General features: G+C 34.3%; 1 protein-coding gene across 1 annotated transcript in view; it reads right to left on the reverse strand.

Annotated features, from left to right (window-relative positions):
- The window catches only part of LOC133520757 (tachykinin-like peptides receptor 99D), a 249,977-nt gene extending 234,255 nt beyond the window's left edge, over positions 1–15,722 (reverse strand). Inside the window, exon 1 of the mRNA XM_061855394.1 lies at positions 15,376–15,722. The gene's annotated coding sequence lies outside the window, so the exon portion shown is untranslated. The remainder of the gene's footprint in view (positions 1–15,375) is intronic.
- Between the last annotated feature and the right edge of the window lie 2,620 nt (positions 15,723–18,342).

Consider the following 18,342-nt stretch of genomic DNA (forward strand, 5'->3'; position numbering starts at 1 on the left):
CAATAATTACTAACTAATTGGTCATTAGATAACTTTAAATTAAAACCAGATAACGAGATATATCCTGAAATATTTTAAACAAAAGAATAAAGAGAGAAAAGGTTACATACCAATTTCCTTGATAAATTGCGTTGCTGTCATTGCTGCATTACTGGCGCAATTTTAACGATCAATTCTTTGCTCAATATATTAAGAAAATTGACATTGACGTCTCTCATTGCTCACTGCTCCAACATGCTAGCCGTGGAATAAAGGCAAAAACAAAAGTTATAGGTAACTCACTCAACCAGAGTCACGAACAACAACCTCAACAAACACGTAAGTGAATACTTATTGCCTATTCCAATCACGTTTCTGTACATACATTCCATACTGAAATACACGATCGGAGAAAATCTACCGAAGCATTTCGAATAAGCCCTTCAATATTTTAAATATGCATATACGAGTATGAGCGCGTAAGCAAACATCTGTCACAAGAATGACACTCGTATTTATTTAGAAAAAAATCTGCTCTTCTTTATCTCGAACGGTTATTAAAGTGGCACTTTCAAGGTACTGTTCGGTTCCGCCCAGCGCCATATCGATTAGATATCAAATTCTAAGGTACGAAATCGTTTTGGATTATACACATCTTACACGATCATCAAAAATTATGTTATTTATACGTGTTAGAAAGTAACGGCCAGGATAGCAAAAGATAAAAGCGGGGCCATATTACCCTCTAAAATATTAGTTGTAAACTTCCCCAGTAACTAGCATGTTGAAAAATACAACATCCTGACCTGACAAAAGCCCGGACATCACGCTAAAAATCCAGACATTTCTTGGATGGTTTCTCCATGCGTCTCTGTAGTCAGACCATATATCTAAGTTATTTATAAAGCAGTCGTTTTTGCCAAGATAACTTTAGGTATGTTTTCGAATCTAAGAAAAGTGGTCCGGATGCCAGTAGACCATAAGCCCTTTAACCTGCCACCAATATGCTGTAGCTACAGCACAACATTCCCTTTCCTCTGCCCAACTCCAAATTTTTTGCTAGCTATGGTAAGTTTATGCTTAAAAAGACCCCTGACTCTCGCCAAGTCCCCCGTAATCCTGACAAAACATCAAAAATCCTGACGTGTCAGGGAAAATCCTGATGTATAACGACCCTGTCTAAAGTTCGTAGGATTAGATTTAGGTCGATAGGTCGTTAGAGATTAGTTAGATTGTCTAAGTAGGGACTTAGATTGTCTTCCACTAGAAACGCTTAAGATATTTTCTCATCATTGTTGGAATTCCAAGATGGCCCGAACTATTTGATAAGTATACATAATATGACACAGTGACAGGATTTTATAAACGTAAGGGGAAAGGGGGTTAAAACAATGTGTTTCCTATTATTCTGATAACTTTTTTATCGTATTATGTAAATAAAGCCAAAGAAGCTATAATGTTTAAAAAAATTATAAAAATACGCGTTAGTTAATAATCATTGTCTGCCATGCTTCACAATAGCAAAAATAATAAATTCGGACCCGAATTCAAAGTAAGTACGAATATTTCTTAAATCAAATATTTGACTTCTGATCTGTCGAGAACTACTTCAACTCCCTAGGGATATTTGAAGTGGACTTGATTGCATTTAAGTTCGATTCACAGAATTGGTGCCTCGATAATAATACCCCAGACGAATAAAGTAAGTAGGTAACTATTAAATACAGTAACCGCCTTATTCGCATGATTTTGGTGTAAATATATATATTTACTACATATTTAAGGACCTTGCAAGAATAACTATTGAATGAAACAGTTCATTCTCGTATTAATATTTCTGTGGATTATTATGTTCGAATATTTGATGCTCATCGCTGAAGATCGCACCACAGGTAATTTGTCTCCATTTTGCTGACTGCATGGCGCAGACTGCCGCCAGCCGACCTCTTCATAGCTTCATAAAACTTTTAACCATTTATTGTCAAATACAAGATTATTGACATTCCAATTCTGGGGATTAGTTGCCAAGTGGACCCCAGGCCCCCATGAGCCGTGGCAAAAATGCCGGGACAACGCGAGGAAGAAGATTTTTGCAATATTAATATTGACAGGATTATTGACATTATGGATTTGTGCAATAAATTCAAATACGTATTTGCAGTAAAAATCATACTACGAGAGAAAGTTTATGAACTTAAAATGAAAATGATTACATGACTTAATTGCCTAACGAATGCAATTAGAACAGTGTATGAATCCATTTTGTTTGTTAATTACAAACAATACAAGTTAATTTATTTCATTCATAATGTTTTAAATTACTCTATACCTGTTTACGACAAACCAAAAGAATAGCTTATATTTATAGCGGTGTAAGTAGGTATATGTGTCGGTTGGTTTGTTACATAATAGCGTAAATACTACGAGTATTGAACTGACTTCGATGATTTTAGTTTCTGTCAATAAAGATGATCTCCTGATGTCAACTGCAACATCATAACTGTTGCGGCGTCGTTGTTATCGCCGCATCATATTATCTCTAAGTTCCTTCATTCAATTTCAAAAACAGTCTGGATTTAATGGTTACCACATCATAACCAGTCGTTAAATTAAAATAGAGCCTCGGGAACTTGATTACTACAGTTAATGTTTGTAGAAGAAACATAAGATAACTTTCGCTCACAGTTTCGCATTTACTGAAGTCAAATCAATCATGTTCCGAAAGTTTGTAATGCCTTCAGTTTTTATGTTCTCTTATTTGTTTTCTAGAGTCCCGTACCAAAAAGGTACAAAAGGAACCCTTCAATTTATATGAGATTACATCAAAAACGCCTTTTTTTTCAAATAAAAGAACAAATTTTGAACATAATAGAGAATTATCCTTGAATTTGCCGATAAATGGCGCTGTACTTAGTATAGTGTTTTGATCAAAAGTCTTTCGCCTTTATAATTTATTCACACGATAATTATGAATTATCAAAGATTGTACGGAACCCTCGGTGCACCGGTTTTTTATCAATGAAAGTTATTTAATAGGGACCTATATGTAATTAGAATTTGAAATACCAAATACTAAGTCCAAGCAATTATATACTTACTCATTATTTCCATATAAGTTTTTAATCAGGCCTTTTTTAAATTTCATGATGCAAAATAATATGCCAGTGGGTCATTAACAACAGAATTATTAAAAGAAAAAAATACGAATAGATATTTGTTACTGGGTCATGGGTGTTTTCTATGTATATAAGTATGTAGTTATAGTCGCCTAGTACCCATAGTACAAGCTTTGCTTAGTTTGAGGCTAGTTCGGTCGGTGTAAGATGTCCCCTAATATTTATGTGTTTTATTTATTTATAACTGCTGCGGCTTTGACACGGGTGCTGTCAATGACAATTTCCTTGATAAAATTAGTGAAGTTCAAGCAAATAACGTAGTGGCACCAGTGATCGACAGGGAACCCATGGATAAAAATTGAAGCTTCGGGTTACTGAAGCTTCAATTTCTATCCAAAAAATAAGGGTAGCGCTCTTATACGGGAACAGTGTGCCCTATTTTTTTTTTGATAAGAATTGAAGTGTTGGATTTCTGGTTACCTGTCGGTCACTGGTGTCACTACGTTAACACTAGCGTACGGACAAGTGGTGGCATTTTGAACAGAGCGGGAAATGGAGTCGTTATTATCTACTAACTTTTTTATGATTGATTGAATAAATTCAAATTTTATATGATACTTACTTTACTTGTAAAATCTATTTCTCTTTCTATATCCAATCAATGCAATAAAAAATTGGAGTATCGCTCGCAGACGTATCTGCTTGTTAAAAATTGCTTTAGTATGGGGTTAGCACATTGTTACTGGTGAATTCTCAATACAACTTGAGACTCCGGTGCCGTTAAAGGTGTAATCATCTTTCGGTAGATGTCGCTTTACGCCACCCCAAAGACGTGTATACATAAGGGAAGTAATGGAAATATTTGCGAGGTTCTGGTTGGTTTCCGAAGCTCAATTGGTTAAGAGGAAGCGTAATTTTTTCCCTGTTTTCCTTTAATATAAAATTTGGAATATACTTTTTAACCATATACAACCTTAATTAATTACTGGCCAAAAACTTTATAAACTGTAGATGAGACGCATACGAGCCGTAGTAGACGGAAGCTGCTCCGATAGCATGGACATTAACGCTGGCGTTCCGCAAGGTTCTGTGCTATCCCCAACGCTGTTTTTGCTGCACATCAATGACATGTTCAATCCCGCCGAGAAGACATATTACGCCTTACTTAAACAAAGCATCCATATTAAATATGTCCTCTCGTAGACATCTACATCTTGCGAATCTTCTATTTGGCGTGTTGAATAGGCCCGGATATTTGTACTCCAAAATACGTATTTCCTCTTTCCATAAACGACACGGTACTCGATCTACCAGACGATGTCTTTTGGAAGCGCATCCCCACAAAACCGTTGCTTTCACAGGCTGTTTTCGGTATCTCGCAACCAGGTGCTGGAACAATATTCCTCCACCTATTCGTCATATGAAAACCAAGCAATCTTTCAAATTTCATTAAAAAAAATACCTTTTGGAGAAACAAACTTTGGGAGTCCCTCATGGTTACCTGGTTGCTGATTACCGAATTTAGTCTTCACTAATACTATTATTATATTTGGTTTTAGTAATTCATAATGTATATAAAATGATTTTCTTCTTATAATTACACTTGACACTACGTATTACTTAAGCATGCTAATCACACTGACACTTCAATATCATAACTTTGCAAGTACTCACTTTCAATGATAATTATGTCACTAGTTTTATAAACAAGGTATTTAGGTAAGTACTAACTTTGAATATTGCATATTTTACACTGTATCTTGGTTGACGTGATCTGGTCCTGGCAGAATATCAGTGCCTCTCCCATAGGGTGAAGCGTAATACTGAGCCAGAACCCTTTTGTTTTGCTGCGACGCACACAACATTTCCTATATGTATGGAACAGTATTATTTAAATGTGTTATTTATTTATTTTTCTCTTTCTACTACTATTTTGTATAAATGTGTATTTCTCTCATATAATTTTGTATTATCTGTTTTTTTTTTGTCATTTTATTAATTGTATTTCCTGTGTGTATTGTGGCAAACAAATAAACGGATTATCTATCTATCTATCTATCTATCTATCATGTTGTCTATCGACGACATTCATTGCCATGCAGACAGTACTGGGGATGCCTATTACACGGGCCGTGCCAACATCCCTCGTTCCGTGGTGCTGGAGAGTCGTGAAAAGCTTGTGTCGGACATTGAGAGCACTCTATCCAGAGTTTCGGTGTGGGGTCGGGACAATCTAGTCCGATTCAACCCCACAAAGACACAAGTTTGCGCGTTTACCGCTAAGAAAACCCCATTTACTGTGGCCCTGCATTTCCAAGACACAGCCCTTACCATGTCAGGGAGTATTGGGATCCTCGGTGTCGACATCTCCAGTAACGTCCAATTCCGTAGCCACCTGGAAGGGAAGGCTGCGCTGGCATCCAAAAAACTCGGTGTGCTCAATAAAGCGAGGCGATACTTTACTCCGGAGCAAAGACTGCTGCTATATAAATCGCAAGTCAGACCCCATATGGAGTATTGCTGTCACATTTGGGCAGGAGCACCTGCATGCCAGCTTGGACCCTTTGACTCAGTCCAAACGCGCGCTGTGCGAATCGTTGACGATCCCAAACTCACAAGCGGTATTGAACCTTTAAGTGTAAGGAGTGACTTTGCCTCCTTGTGTGTGTTCTACCGCTTGTACAATGGGCTGTGTTCTGAGGAATTGTTTGACATGATGCCAACGGCTACTTTCTATCACCGCACCGCTAGCCGTCGGCAGGGAGTTCATCCTCACACCTTAGAAACTAAATGGTCGCGTACTGTGCGGTTCAAGAGGAGTTTCCTCCCGCGGACGCTCCGGCTGTGGAATGAGCTCCCTTCCGAGGTTTTCCCGAGGGTCTACAGTATGGGGTTCTTCAAAAAAGGAGTGTACAGGTTTTTAAAGGGTCGGCAATGCGCATGTAACAAACACCTCTGGAGTTGCAGGCGTCCATAGGCTGCGGTGACTGCTTACCATCAGGCGGGCCGTATGCTTGTTTGCCACCGTCGTGGTATAAAAAAAATATGTTTAGTTATTTTTGACATAACAGTTATGTGAGTTTCCCGGTGATAAACATAAAGTATTAATGTAGGTACATGATTTTATTGCTTTTTTTTTATGTAGCCAATTAATGATTGTCCCATTTCTGGGTAATGGCAGGTCCTCGTTTTTTGTCTAGACTATAACTTAAACTTTCAATTCCTTTTTCGACTGCCTCTAGTTATATTGAGGTATTAAAAAATATATATTTATAGTCTAAATACTTTGGCACCAATTGAATAAGAATTAAAAAGTGTGATAAATATGTTTAAAAAAAATCATTTAATCTAAAAATGCACCTAGGCGACTCCATTGCCCGTGCTGTTCAAAATGCCACCACATGTCCGTACACTAGTTAACACATTCACCCCTGAGCCAATAACATGGATTTCCCGGTATGTAGCGAAAATGCTCCGTAGAGACAAAACGACAACGTGTCGTTATTAGCGCTGAATAGGCCAGCTATTGCCGCGATTATAACGTTTTTGTCACATTAAAGGTCACCTGACTTTTATATTATGAATTATGATTTTTATATATTTCACATTCACCTGTAAGAAGGTTTCACCTTAACCTTTAAACCTTTAAATAAATGGCTATGCTTTTCAACCAGAAGGATACCAACTTATTTTCGATTGTAAATAAGATGCTAATGCCATCATGACCGGATAACAAATTATTTCCAGAAATGTTTTTGAATGTGTTTTTAATGTACTCTCTGAATATAATATCAGTGATGTCACGCACCAATATGATTTCGATATCATTTTATATAATTTTTAGAGGGTCAAACGATTGAGTTGGAACACAAAGGTAACCATGGATAAGAGAAATATACCGTATTCACTGATGAGACAAATTGCCCATTCTCTTTTTCAATTTGACACCATTTGTATTTTTTGTGTTGTACCTTGAACTACAATACTTAGGATTCCTTCAACTATACTCTTCATTTATCTTAACTTACTCCGTTATACATACCTCCACCTGACGGTAGGTATGTACAATTAATTGAACAGTACCTGAGCGACCGAGCTTTGCTCGGTTATAACTATTTATTGTAATATCATGATCTATTTATTGTATAGGTGATAATCTTAACTACATTTTTTTACTAAATTAAACTTGTCTAAAACAATAAAAATTAAAAAATTATATATAAACTTGAACATATAAAAAAAAACAAATGTTAATCACCGGGCGAGATTTGAACCCGTAACACTCGTTTCTATCCGTTCGCGTCTTAACCCGCTGGACCAGACGGACAGTGGCCGGCAACACGAAATTAGCGACCATATTCTGCGTCGAAAGAAAACGCATGAAAACTCGAAAACACGCGTTTTCCCAAAACATAAGACTAATCTAGATCGATTGTATACCCCCATAAACCCCCATATACCAAATTTCAGCGAAATCGTTAGAGCTGTTTCCGAGATCACAGAAATATATAGGACAAGAATTACTCGTTTAAAGGTATAAGATGTATGAGACCATGAGGCACTAATAATCTAAAATTAGTACCTATCTTTACCATTATATAATAATATAATATTCAACGTATCCTCGGCTGAGAATACGTTTTTTAATGATTCCTACTATAACAAAAAATAGAATATAATTAAGTTAAAAAAAATTTTTTTCAAAAATGTTGTGCCATATCCGTATTTTACTAGGATAAGTTACATTCTCTTAACCAAAAATTATCATAAATGTTGTGACATGTCCAGAACTTTGTGTCATATCATACAGTGTACGTTAAACATTTACTCATCAATAAGTTTTTGGCAAAAATTTCATTTTTGGTACAAGCTTTTATCGCTGACTGTACTTTTTTTCCACAGGCAACTAATACTCATCGAGACAATTCTAAAAACCCCAAACACAATTAGGTTGCGTTGTTTTATCACAGAGTTCCTATGGCTACCTCCTGTTCCATCATCAGATACCATAATATTGTATTGTCACCCGACTTACATAATATATGTATGCAAATTTTCAGCTTCATCGGAAACCGGGAAGTGGGTCAAATTTAACTTGCAAGATTTCTCCCATACATACTAACAGGGCAAGATAAAAAAAAAGCTTGTAAAAACGGTTATGGAACTAATAAAAATGCTTTTATTTTATGCATTTGATATTTGTATGGGACTTTAAATAGTAAACATATGCGCCTAAATGTAAATAAAGTGAACATTTCCTAAATACTTCATCAAAAATATTTATTTTGCTTTTCGCTCTCCTGCAAACCAATGTAAGTGGCGTATGGCATATCCTCACCCCACGATATATACTCGTAAAGATACGTATTGTACCTATTGTTATTATCGATACTAACTGAAATTCTGTGTTTGGGCACGGCATGCGACGTCCATAGAACTCGATTTCCATAGACTTGTTTTAGACAATTTCATGCACTGTTTTGCCCAGACATTTATATTAAATACGCCCACCACTGTCCCAGTTATAAGGTGACGTTCAGATGTTAACTGCAGCTGCATTACTGTTGCTACGTTAATTAAGGTGGGCGTTATTACTGACAATTTCCTTGGAAAAATAAGTGACGTTCGTAGCATTACTGCCCTGATTAGAACGTTCAATCCGTCACTCATTTTATCAAGGACTTTGACAGTAACAGACGACCTGTCTGGCCACTATCTGTCACTGACCCTGTCTATGAAGCCGATGGTCCCGGGTTCAAATCCTGGTTAGGGCATTTATTTGTGCGATGAGCAGAGATATTTGTTTTATGTTTATTTAAGTATTTATAAATATGTATATATTACAAATATCGTTGCCTACGTACCCAATTGTGTAATAATGTCCTATAATATTTATTAGTATATTCAACAGCGTTCGTGTCCAGGCTGTAACAATAATGTCGCAACAGTAATGTAACTGCACTCGCTAGAAGAACGTCACATTTACTCTAATTTATAAGCGTCTTTCACAGCAAATTCCAAAAACCTGTAGCCAAAATGAAAACTTTACATATCTGTCTAAAGTATAAAGTTCAGAATAAAGTGGCCATTAATGATGCTTATTAACCCTTCTACTTTACAGTTGTAAAGTACAAACTTTACAATTTTGAACAAAAGTTTCCTTCCGAGAAAGGATTTTGTTTCGCTGTTTGTTACTCCCGGTAAATGAAAAGTTTCTATTATACCAAAAGGTTTTGATTGATTATTCAACGATTGCGTAATTTAAATAATTCTACCACGTTTATAAAAGCTTTTGTTGCGTTTGCGTTTACAGTCAGAATCAAAAGTAGCGGATCAGATTACTCGTTAAAATAATCTGCCATTATCGAATAAACGTAGTTACGATCTCATTTTCAAACGATTAGCTAGATTGCTCTAAAACTTTGTACTTACAATATGATAAGGTATGTTTAGGGTGTAATTAGTTTATGTAGCCTCAGATACCATAGTAAAAAAATACAGCGGATTTGATATTTTCAGAGAAAACTTGTTTTTGCTCTATTTGGTTTGTTTTTTAAGGTGGAGCAATGTAAACTAATTGCAGACCTAGATATACCTCATGTCATTGAATATGCAAATTTTCATTACAATAGAATACGTAGCTTTAAAATGAGAACGAAACTCAGTTTATATGGGAAGATACAATTGGCTACTTGGCTGTTTTTTGTAAATAATGTCAAACGATCTTGATTTTCCTGAGGATCAAATGTATTTATATAGGCCTCATGGCATTTAAGCAACACAAAGGTCAGAAATGAGAGTTAAAGTCTGACGCTCGCACTCGACGATTAAAACGCCTCTAACAAAATGATAAGGTGATGTGACGTCACATCATAATAATATAAGTCTGTCCTAAATGTATGGAAGATCAAGGAAATTACCATTTTGACCCTGAAATATTGCGTTTATGTGTATAGTTGTCATACAATTTATTTTTCAATAAAATATAAGGAATCGAATGGTACCATTTTCTTTTTCTATTTTTGAAAGAAAAAAAAAATTTTTTTTTTTTGAGATTTCGGAGCCTTGTATTTTTTTATAATCTCAATATAATTTTTTAAATTCCTATTTTTTATAATGAATGGCTCATTTTCTACCCATTTAACTAAATTTTGTTATAATATTCAACATGTGTCAAGTACCCAATTCTGCCGATCTTGCCGGGGACTCTTAACAAAAAGAAACATGTGTCTATATGTAAAAGAATTAGAGTGTAGTAAATAACTTTGAACGAAAACTATAGAGATTTATCTATATTCGGAAAATTAATATAGGGTGGCAGATACTTTTGGCGCGTTGTTTTATTCGCTACTACTGATGCTGACTGTACCTATATTATCAACCTGTAATTATCAGATTCTTATTAAGATCTAACAACCAAGAAACAAATCACTAACAATGGTAGATAATAATAAATTCAAACCAATTGGCTAAAAGTGGCCGGTCCGTACCTATGAATTTTGCTTTGTGACAGTATTCCGACATCAGAAAGGAAGTTCTTATAATACCATAAATTATAATTATCTATAATTCTAATTTATATAATTCTTATAATTGGAACGATATACATCAGCTCTAATGTGATCCACATGATTTCATATAACAAATATAACAATAGATTTTTTTACCATGAAAGTAACTTGATTAAAAAGGAGTACAGGATTTATTAATCATTTTACTTGATGGCTAATTTACTATCAATACTAACAATTTACATACTTCATTCATTTGTCTACAAATACAGGCTGAAATTCCTACGTTCAACCATACGCTAAGGGGTGAAGGGGTTTAAAAAATAAGCTATTCCATAGAAAACATTGACATGTGGTGGAGAACATGCTGCCAGCGTTTTCGGTATGATGCCGGGGCATTTATTTTCGTGTTATTTAGTCGTATTCTAATTTAATTTTTATTGTTACTTCCAGCCTTCATGTTATTTCATATTTTTATTTTTGTTAAAATGGATACAGTCAGCTGTTACTTTGTGGTAATCCGTACTAATTAAAATAAAAAAGATTACTTTGCTAATCCGCGAAAGATAACGTGCTAACCCGTTATACTTAATGTTCACACCCTTCCACCGCAATTTTTTTTTCTTGGTTTCTAAGAATCAATTACACTGCGTTTCAAGGAATTTCAAAAATTTTAATATTCATTCTATAAAGGAATAAAAAGGCAATAAAAGATAAACAGTAGGAATAATCAATCTAATCAGACAAGCAACGACCGTCGATATCAAGTGTCACAATTACACAGCTTTCCTTTGTTCTTTATGAAGCGACCCGGGATTGAACGAAAAAGACAATATTTTTCCTTGATACAATTCCACCGTCGAATGAACTTGCTTTCAATTCAAATTCAATATCAATCTGTGTAGCAATAAGTCCTGGTTTAAGTAAGTATAAAGGGTCTTTTTATTAATTACCTAGTTCTTTTATTAATTTTTAACCGATTTTTAAGAAGCAGGAATTTCACTTTAGTTTTATGATTATTGTACTTATACTTAATATCTGACATTTGGATAACACGTATTTAATTTTTATACTCAACCAAATACATAGGGTACAAAAGTTACTATGGCATACAAGCAAGCTACCTAAGTTAAAGGCAAAGTAGTTGTGCAATGTAACTACATTCATACTACCTATTAATATACACGAGTATAAAAATAACTAGTCTCTTCAGACAGTTGCTACATAAAATACCTAATTTAATTATAACAATTACGTTATCAGTCCGGCACGGCTGCCATGAATTTCAATTATTTGACTCGCCACGCTACTAGTGGAACTGTAGGAATCCTAACCAAAAATTTTGTTCAAGGCCAAGAGGAGCGAAGGAAAAGTCATTGCCAAACTTTAAACTGATATTATACAAAATGAAATTTTACAATAGTTTCTAAATGGACGGATGGAAGTTCATTTCGACCCGCCGTGCAAATTGAAATAGAACAATTGAACATGAAATTTTCGGTATAAAATAAAGCAGCTGTACTGGAGCGTACTCGTATGTGCACATTTGGAATTGAATATGTCTAGAAAAGGTTATTTATTAAAAAATCTGACCTCTGAGAACTGATCTGTAAGATCTGATCCGATCTGGTCTGACTTGAAGACCTGGGAATCACATTCTAGATATCGGACATCCTTGCTCAGGTGAGAGTTTGATATCAAAAAGGTGCCTGCATTTTTAATATATTAAATTAGAAATGCCGTTTAGACTAAAATATATAACGTGATTTAACTTGTTAATTTAATGATATCGACATTACATTAATTTGTCATAAAACGCACACAGTGTATACTTTTCATAATAAGTAACCTCAAAATTAAACGAGACGTAGTGTTAGTGTTATAAAATGATTGTTAAAGAAGAAATTTTATGTTAACTAACTACCAGTTGTAAAGGGTAAAATAAAGTAGATAGTGATACATACGTCGCTTGCTGAAATATTTTATTAAGTAAAATAAAATTAGTATTTCTTTTACTAATTTAACCCTTATTTAGAATACCTACATAGTCGTGTAAAAATAGATGCTTTATAATATTTTTACCTATACGTTTTAACTTTTATTTGACTCCAATTTTGTAACTAAACTGAAAAGATAAAGAAAACGAACTTAATGATGATATAAGTGAAGTAACATGTTACATAAAAAAGTAAAAAAACAGGAGACAATGCCAAATCAAGAGCATATTCCACCTTGCTCATTATACACTAGTGCTCGACACACGAACACAAAAGAGACGCGTTCAAGACACGGAATTCATAATCTCAGGGCTTTCTGTTGTCTTCCATTTTCGTCGCATTTGCTATTTTAGTTCACACCTTCGAGGATTAGTGTCACAATATACTTAAGTGAATTGTGAATTGTCTCTAATTTTGACAGTTTGAAATAGATATAAAGATATAATCCAATTTTGACATAGGTTTAACGTAAAGCATATGTGCATGACAAAAGCGATCGTCTTCAGTTTGCGAGTAAATTAAATTAAATACCACTTGTATTGAAGTGTGTGTTAGTTCACGTACTTCTATAATTCTGAGAAATTTTACTCGAAATCACAAGCATTGATTGGTACCAAGGAAACAATTTAAAGATTTATAGACATAAAATATTATAAGTTCAAGTGTCTTAGAATACTGGCAAATTTCAGGTTAAGTACCTATTCCTATTTTAGATTACGAGTAAGTTACTATTGATTTTACTAAGAAAAAAAAGTGTCTTAACTTTTCAATATCCAGTATTTATTACGATTCTTTTCTATGCCCACATGTAGAGAAGTGACAACTTTAATAACAAGATCCGTGAGACACTGACATATTAAATATAATATATTAAAGTGACCCCCTTTACTCACGTATATGAAGTCGATGATTGCTCGACATGTTTATACTAGAAAACTAATATGTAACTTTATTAAAAATTGAAAATAATATAGGTAAATGCTCACAATTTCAATACCAGATGTAAACAGTAACAACCAGAAATTAGACTCCTGTCCGTAAACTATTTGTGATCCGTCTTAGTCTACTTAAAATTTCATATAATTTTTCAAAAACGCAGTTCGGAACCACCATTCGGCTTCGTAGTTTATCAAATTTGAGAAAACTTTCTCTTAATGTGTCCCAAGGCACGAAAATAATAAAGTATTGCTGGAATTAAGCGCAGCAATGCTTTGAAAAACGGAAAGTTTTGTTGCTAACATTATTTATTTGTAATTAATTATATTATTAGAACTGGAGTACAAACGGTGGACTTTAAGGTATTATATAATCATAGTGCCCAACAGAATAATAATTAAATATAAGATACCCACCTATCTGATTTAAATAGGATGCTTAAAAATAGAAGATACTTAATTAAAAAATTGGAAAAGTGAGGAAAAATTCAAATTTAAAATGTCGTGAGTTCCTTACAGTAAAAATAGTTTAACCTTTTCAACGCTTTCTCCATCGCATCAAAATGTGGCATACACGCCAATATGTCAACTATTGAGAAACGAATTTAAACCTTATCTGTCAACAGTAAAATTACTTTGACAGCGTCTGCCATGACCTCTTTAGTGGTCGTTGGCGTGGTAGGCACGACAGCACACGACCACTTTAGTGGCTCTTGGCGTTCAAAAGGTTAAAGCTAAGGAAAACTCACTTATTACGGTAATTGTTTAACAACAATAAAATGAGGAATACCAAACATTTATGCTGCATGTTACCATAAAATAATAGTAGATTGTTAACCAAGGGATGAAAGGCACCCATTACTGTCGAGGTAGTTTCTACTTTTCATTTCGAAGTAAAATACATGTGCAGTTGTGAGGACCTGTCTGGCCTAGTGGGTAGTGACCCTGCCTATGTAGCCGATGGTCCCGGGTTCGAATGCTGGTAAGGGCATTTATTGGTGTAATAAGCACGAATATTTTTGTTCCTGAATCATGGCTGTTTTCTATGTTTTTAAGTATTTATAAATACATTACTTACCTATATCGTTGTCTAAGTAACCCACCCCACCCAAACCCACAACACAAACCTTATTGAACTATGGGACTTAATCAATTTGCGTAATAATGTCCTATAATAATATAAAAAGAAACACTAACAATAAGTATAAACTTCAGTAGAATTTCTTGAGGGTACTTTAAATTAACAATTTAAGCAAAAATATAAGACGTCGTTATTTTTGGAATAGGTAGTTAATTATCAGAATGGCAAGTGTACAGCGAATCCATTTTAACCCAAAAAAATTATTGCTTATCGTAATGAAAAGAAAAAAAACGAACTTAAAAAGTACAGTATCAGAAACGTATTATTTTCTGCACACTTTTTAGAACAAAAATGACCCACATTCAGAGCATGAGAAATGAAAAATACGAAAAAGAAAAACATTTGCTGACAATGAATGCCGTGAGCGCTTGTTTATTTTTTGTTTCTGCAAAGCACTTAGCTGAAATGCTTATAAAAAATGATATTTTCGACTAAAATAAAGTTTTATTTAACTTACCCTTATGAATTTTACACGTAGTAATAAAGACTACACATAAGTATGCAAATAAAACTAAAATACAACTTAACCTAAATCTATAAAAAACAGCGTTAAAACTAAAATATTAAAAATTAAAATAAAACTAATCTTAAAATAAATAAATTACAAATTGCCCCCTCAAATAAACTTGTTCCAATGTCTTCAAAAATTAGCTTAATGATGCCGCACTAGTTTTTATATACAAAAAAAAAACTTACCTGTTAATCGTGTGACATATTCACACTTTTTTCCACCTATTAACACCACATTCAATCAATTAAAAATCACCAAAAACTATCCAAACTTGATGAAACTCTTTAAACTTTCACTCAAAGCTCACGTCTTTCGTTCTCCTCAAAACTAATTTATTTCTTCGTAAAATATTACAGTACCAAATAGTTATAAAACCAATCGAATACAAGGGGTTGTAGATAAAAGTTTTCGCACGCGTAAGTCAGAGCGCGCGGGCCGTCTCGGCGGGCAGACTGTCGGGCTAACACTGTCGCGTCTGCCAATGCGCCACGCCGTACTTTACGGGAATCAACTAATTTTTGAGCATTTTTCCTTTTTTTTCTTGGGTCATTTTGGGGTCGTGGTTCTGAATGTCAAAAATGTGTTAAGATGGTCATACTTACTATACAAATTTCCCTATGGGACAAACCACAAAATCGCGAAAAAATCTAATGGACAACTTTGGGGCCCGAAGTAAACGGAATGGGTCCGGGGGTATATATTTTTAACGAATTTCATATCGGTCATATGGGAAACCTTGTTCAGTATGACCATCTTAATACATATTTCAAATTCGGGATTACGATCGGATCAAAATTATTTTCGTTCTCTTGTTTTTTGTCCCCAAATAATGTGACAGATGTAGCTTTTTGTATGAGATGAAATTTATTTATTTTGAATTTTTCTTATGTCAATTTATTATAATCTACAGCTAGAAATACAAGCCATAGCCCTCGACTTTATTTATTTGATAGAAGACGGAAATACTTGCGTAACAGAGTGTTCAGAAACAAGACAACAAAATTAATTTTGATCCGACCCATTATTTATGTAGCTCCTCTTTATATAAAATATCAGAACGATTTGTTACTTTGTCGTTAGTATGTTAACTCATTCAGCGAAGTAGTTATGTACAATCAGCATCAAAAGTAGTGGATGCGATTACGTCAAAAGTGTCTACCATTCTCTAATACCTTAACAAAAAAATGTGACCACGGCCAACAAAACGTCCCACTTTTCCGCTTGCCATAAGAACGAGATTTGCTTGTAACCATAGAAGCGGAGCGCAAGTCCCAAGCCTTCTTAAATTTACCGTGGGGCTCAGTCAATTTGTGTAAAAATCTCCTATAATATTTATTTATTTATTTAACTTGTTGATGCTGACTGTACGTCACAATGGATGCGCCGCATATTAATGAGTTTTTGTTGATTAAAAAGGAATGAAAACACAGGACATGTTTTCTTTTAATATCTATTTCCGTAAATTCAATTCACTATTATTTGTGACTGATGTGAAACAATTTAATAAAACTTAAATCCTGTTTTAATTTTAACTTTAATGTTTATCGAAGAAGTATAATATTAAAATCTTCATGGGTAATATTATTGAAAAATAAACTTTCTAAAATTTACTTCATAGGGAAGAATAACTTTGCAATCCTATCGAAATAACGGTAATTTTTCTATGACATTCCATTTCGGGAGAAAATGATTTCCACTAACTAAATCTTATCAAATCACTTTGATTTTGATGTCGATCGCTTCAACATAATATATGCTTTCGTCTTTTTTATATATTTTTTTGTATTGTAAATTAAAAAAAAGAAAGACATTAAACCTAGTCTTTCAAATAATAAATCATGTAGAATAGAAAATAATTAGTAGTGGAAAAACATTTTCTCTTGTGGTATGGACTAGTACGTGGTATACTACTCTCTTAAATTGATTAATAAGTCTGATTTTTAAAATACGATATTTTAATTATATATTTATATGATATTTAATATTTAAAGTAATACCAATGGAGATGTGTGATAATATCAATGTAGTAATGTTGCTTTAATTATTGAATACTGTCTAACGCTGCCGCTGCAGCGCTGACGTGGCGCTACGAGAATGCTACGCCGTGCTACGTAGAATTGCTAAGTAGGGATAATCAAACGGTCAAGGCAAACGACCCGATTCTAACTTAAGATACGTCAAACATTTATTTTGCTTAAGATACGAAGTCACGTTTCTTGAAACAAAAACGGCACTTTTGAAATTGACATATCCAATCCATATCGTATCTCTAGAAATTTTTGGACGTATCTTAAAGTTCGGATCGACCCGAAAAGGTATTAACATATTTACCGCTGAGCTACGGTCGTAGCGCTACGTCGTATCCGATAACGTGAATTTCCCGGTATGTAGCGAAATTGATTTATAGAGGCAATACGACAGTGTCGTGATTAGCGGGAGATTAAAGGAGACGACGTCACGTGACCGCTTCTTTGTACAAACGTAGTCTCCATTTTTTCTGGATATTAACATTATAAAAAATATTTGGATGTACTCGTATTGACCACACCTATAAACTATTTCTATTTTTATGCCAGCTTCGTATGTTTTTTTTTTTATTATAATAAGAGCGTTTTACTTTGTCCGATCCGGTATCGGCTGTCGGAAGGACGAAAATTGTAAAATATATGTGCTTCTTTGTGTTTAGTTATGCATTTACTAAACCATTATTACTATAAAACGATAGATAACAAAAGACGGACTTCATGCTATATGGCACTCTCCCGCAGCTTTTTTGTCATGAAAACCTTCCGACATCCCATATCGGAAGGTGCTTCCGACGGTTTTAGCTATGTCGGACGATAATTTTTGTTTGTGTGCGTGCATATGTGCATATGTTTCTAGTAGTGCGCGTGATCTGAAATGACCGAAAGGGATAGACTTATGAATCTTTTAGTATAGTTTGTCCTTGTCTATTGTAGGATCCTACATAAGATATCAGTACCCCTAGTGTAACTAAATTCGATTTTGAAACGTGACGTACGCGTTTGCGTTTAGTCTCATTTTGTATTGGATTTAGAAAGAGCGCGCCAAGCGGGACGTTTTGGAAACTCAAAATCCTATACAAAATGAGACTTAACGCAAACGCGTTCGTCACGTTTCAAAATCGAATT

The sequence above is a fragment of the Cydia pomonella genome, chromosome 8 (assembly GCF_033807575.1).
Source record: "Cydia pomonella isolate Wapato2018A chromosome 8, ilCydPomo1, whole genome shotgun sequence".
Lineage (NCBI taxonomy): Eukaryota > Metazoa > Arthropoda > Insecta > Lepidoptera > Tortricidae > Cydia > Cydia pomonella.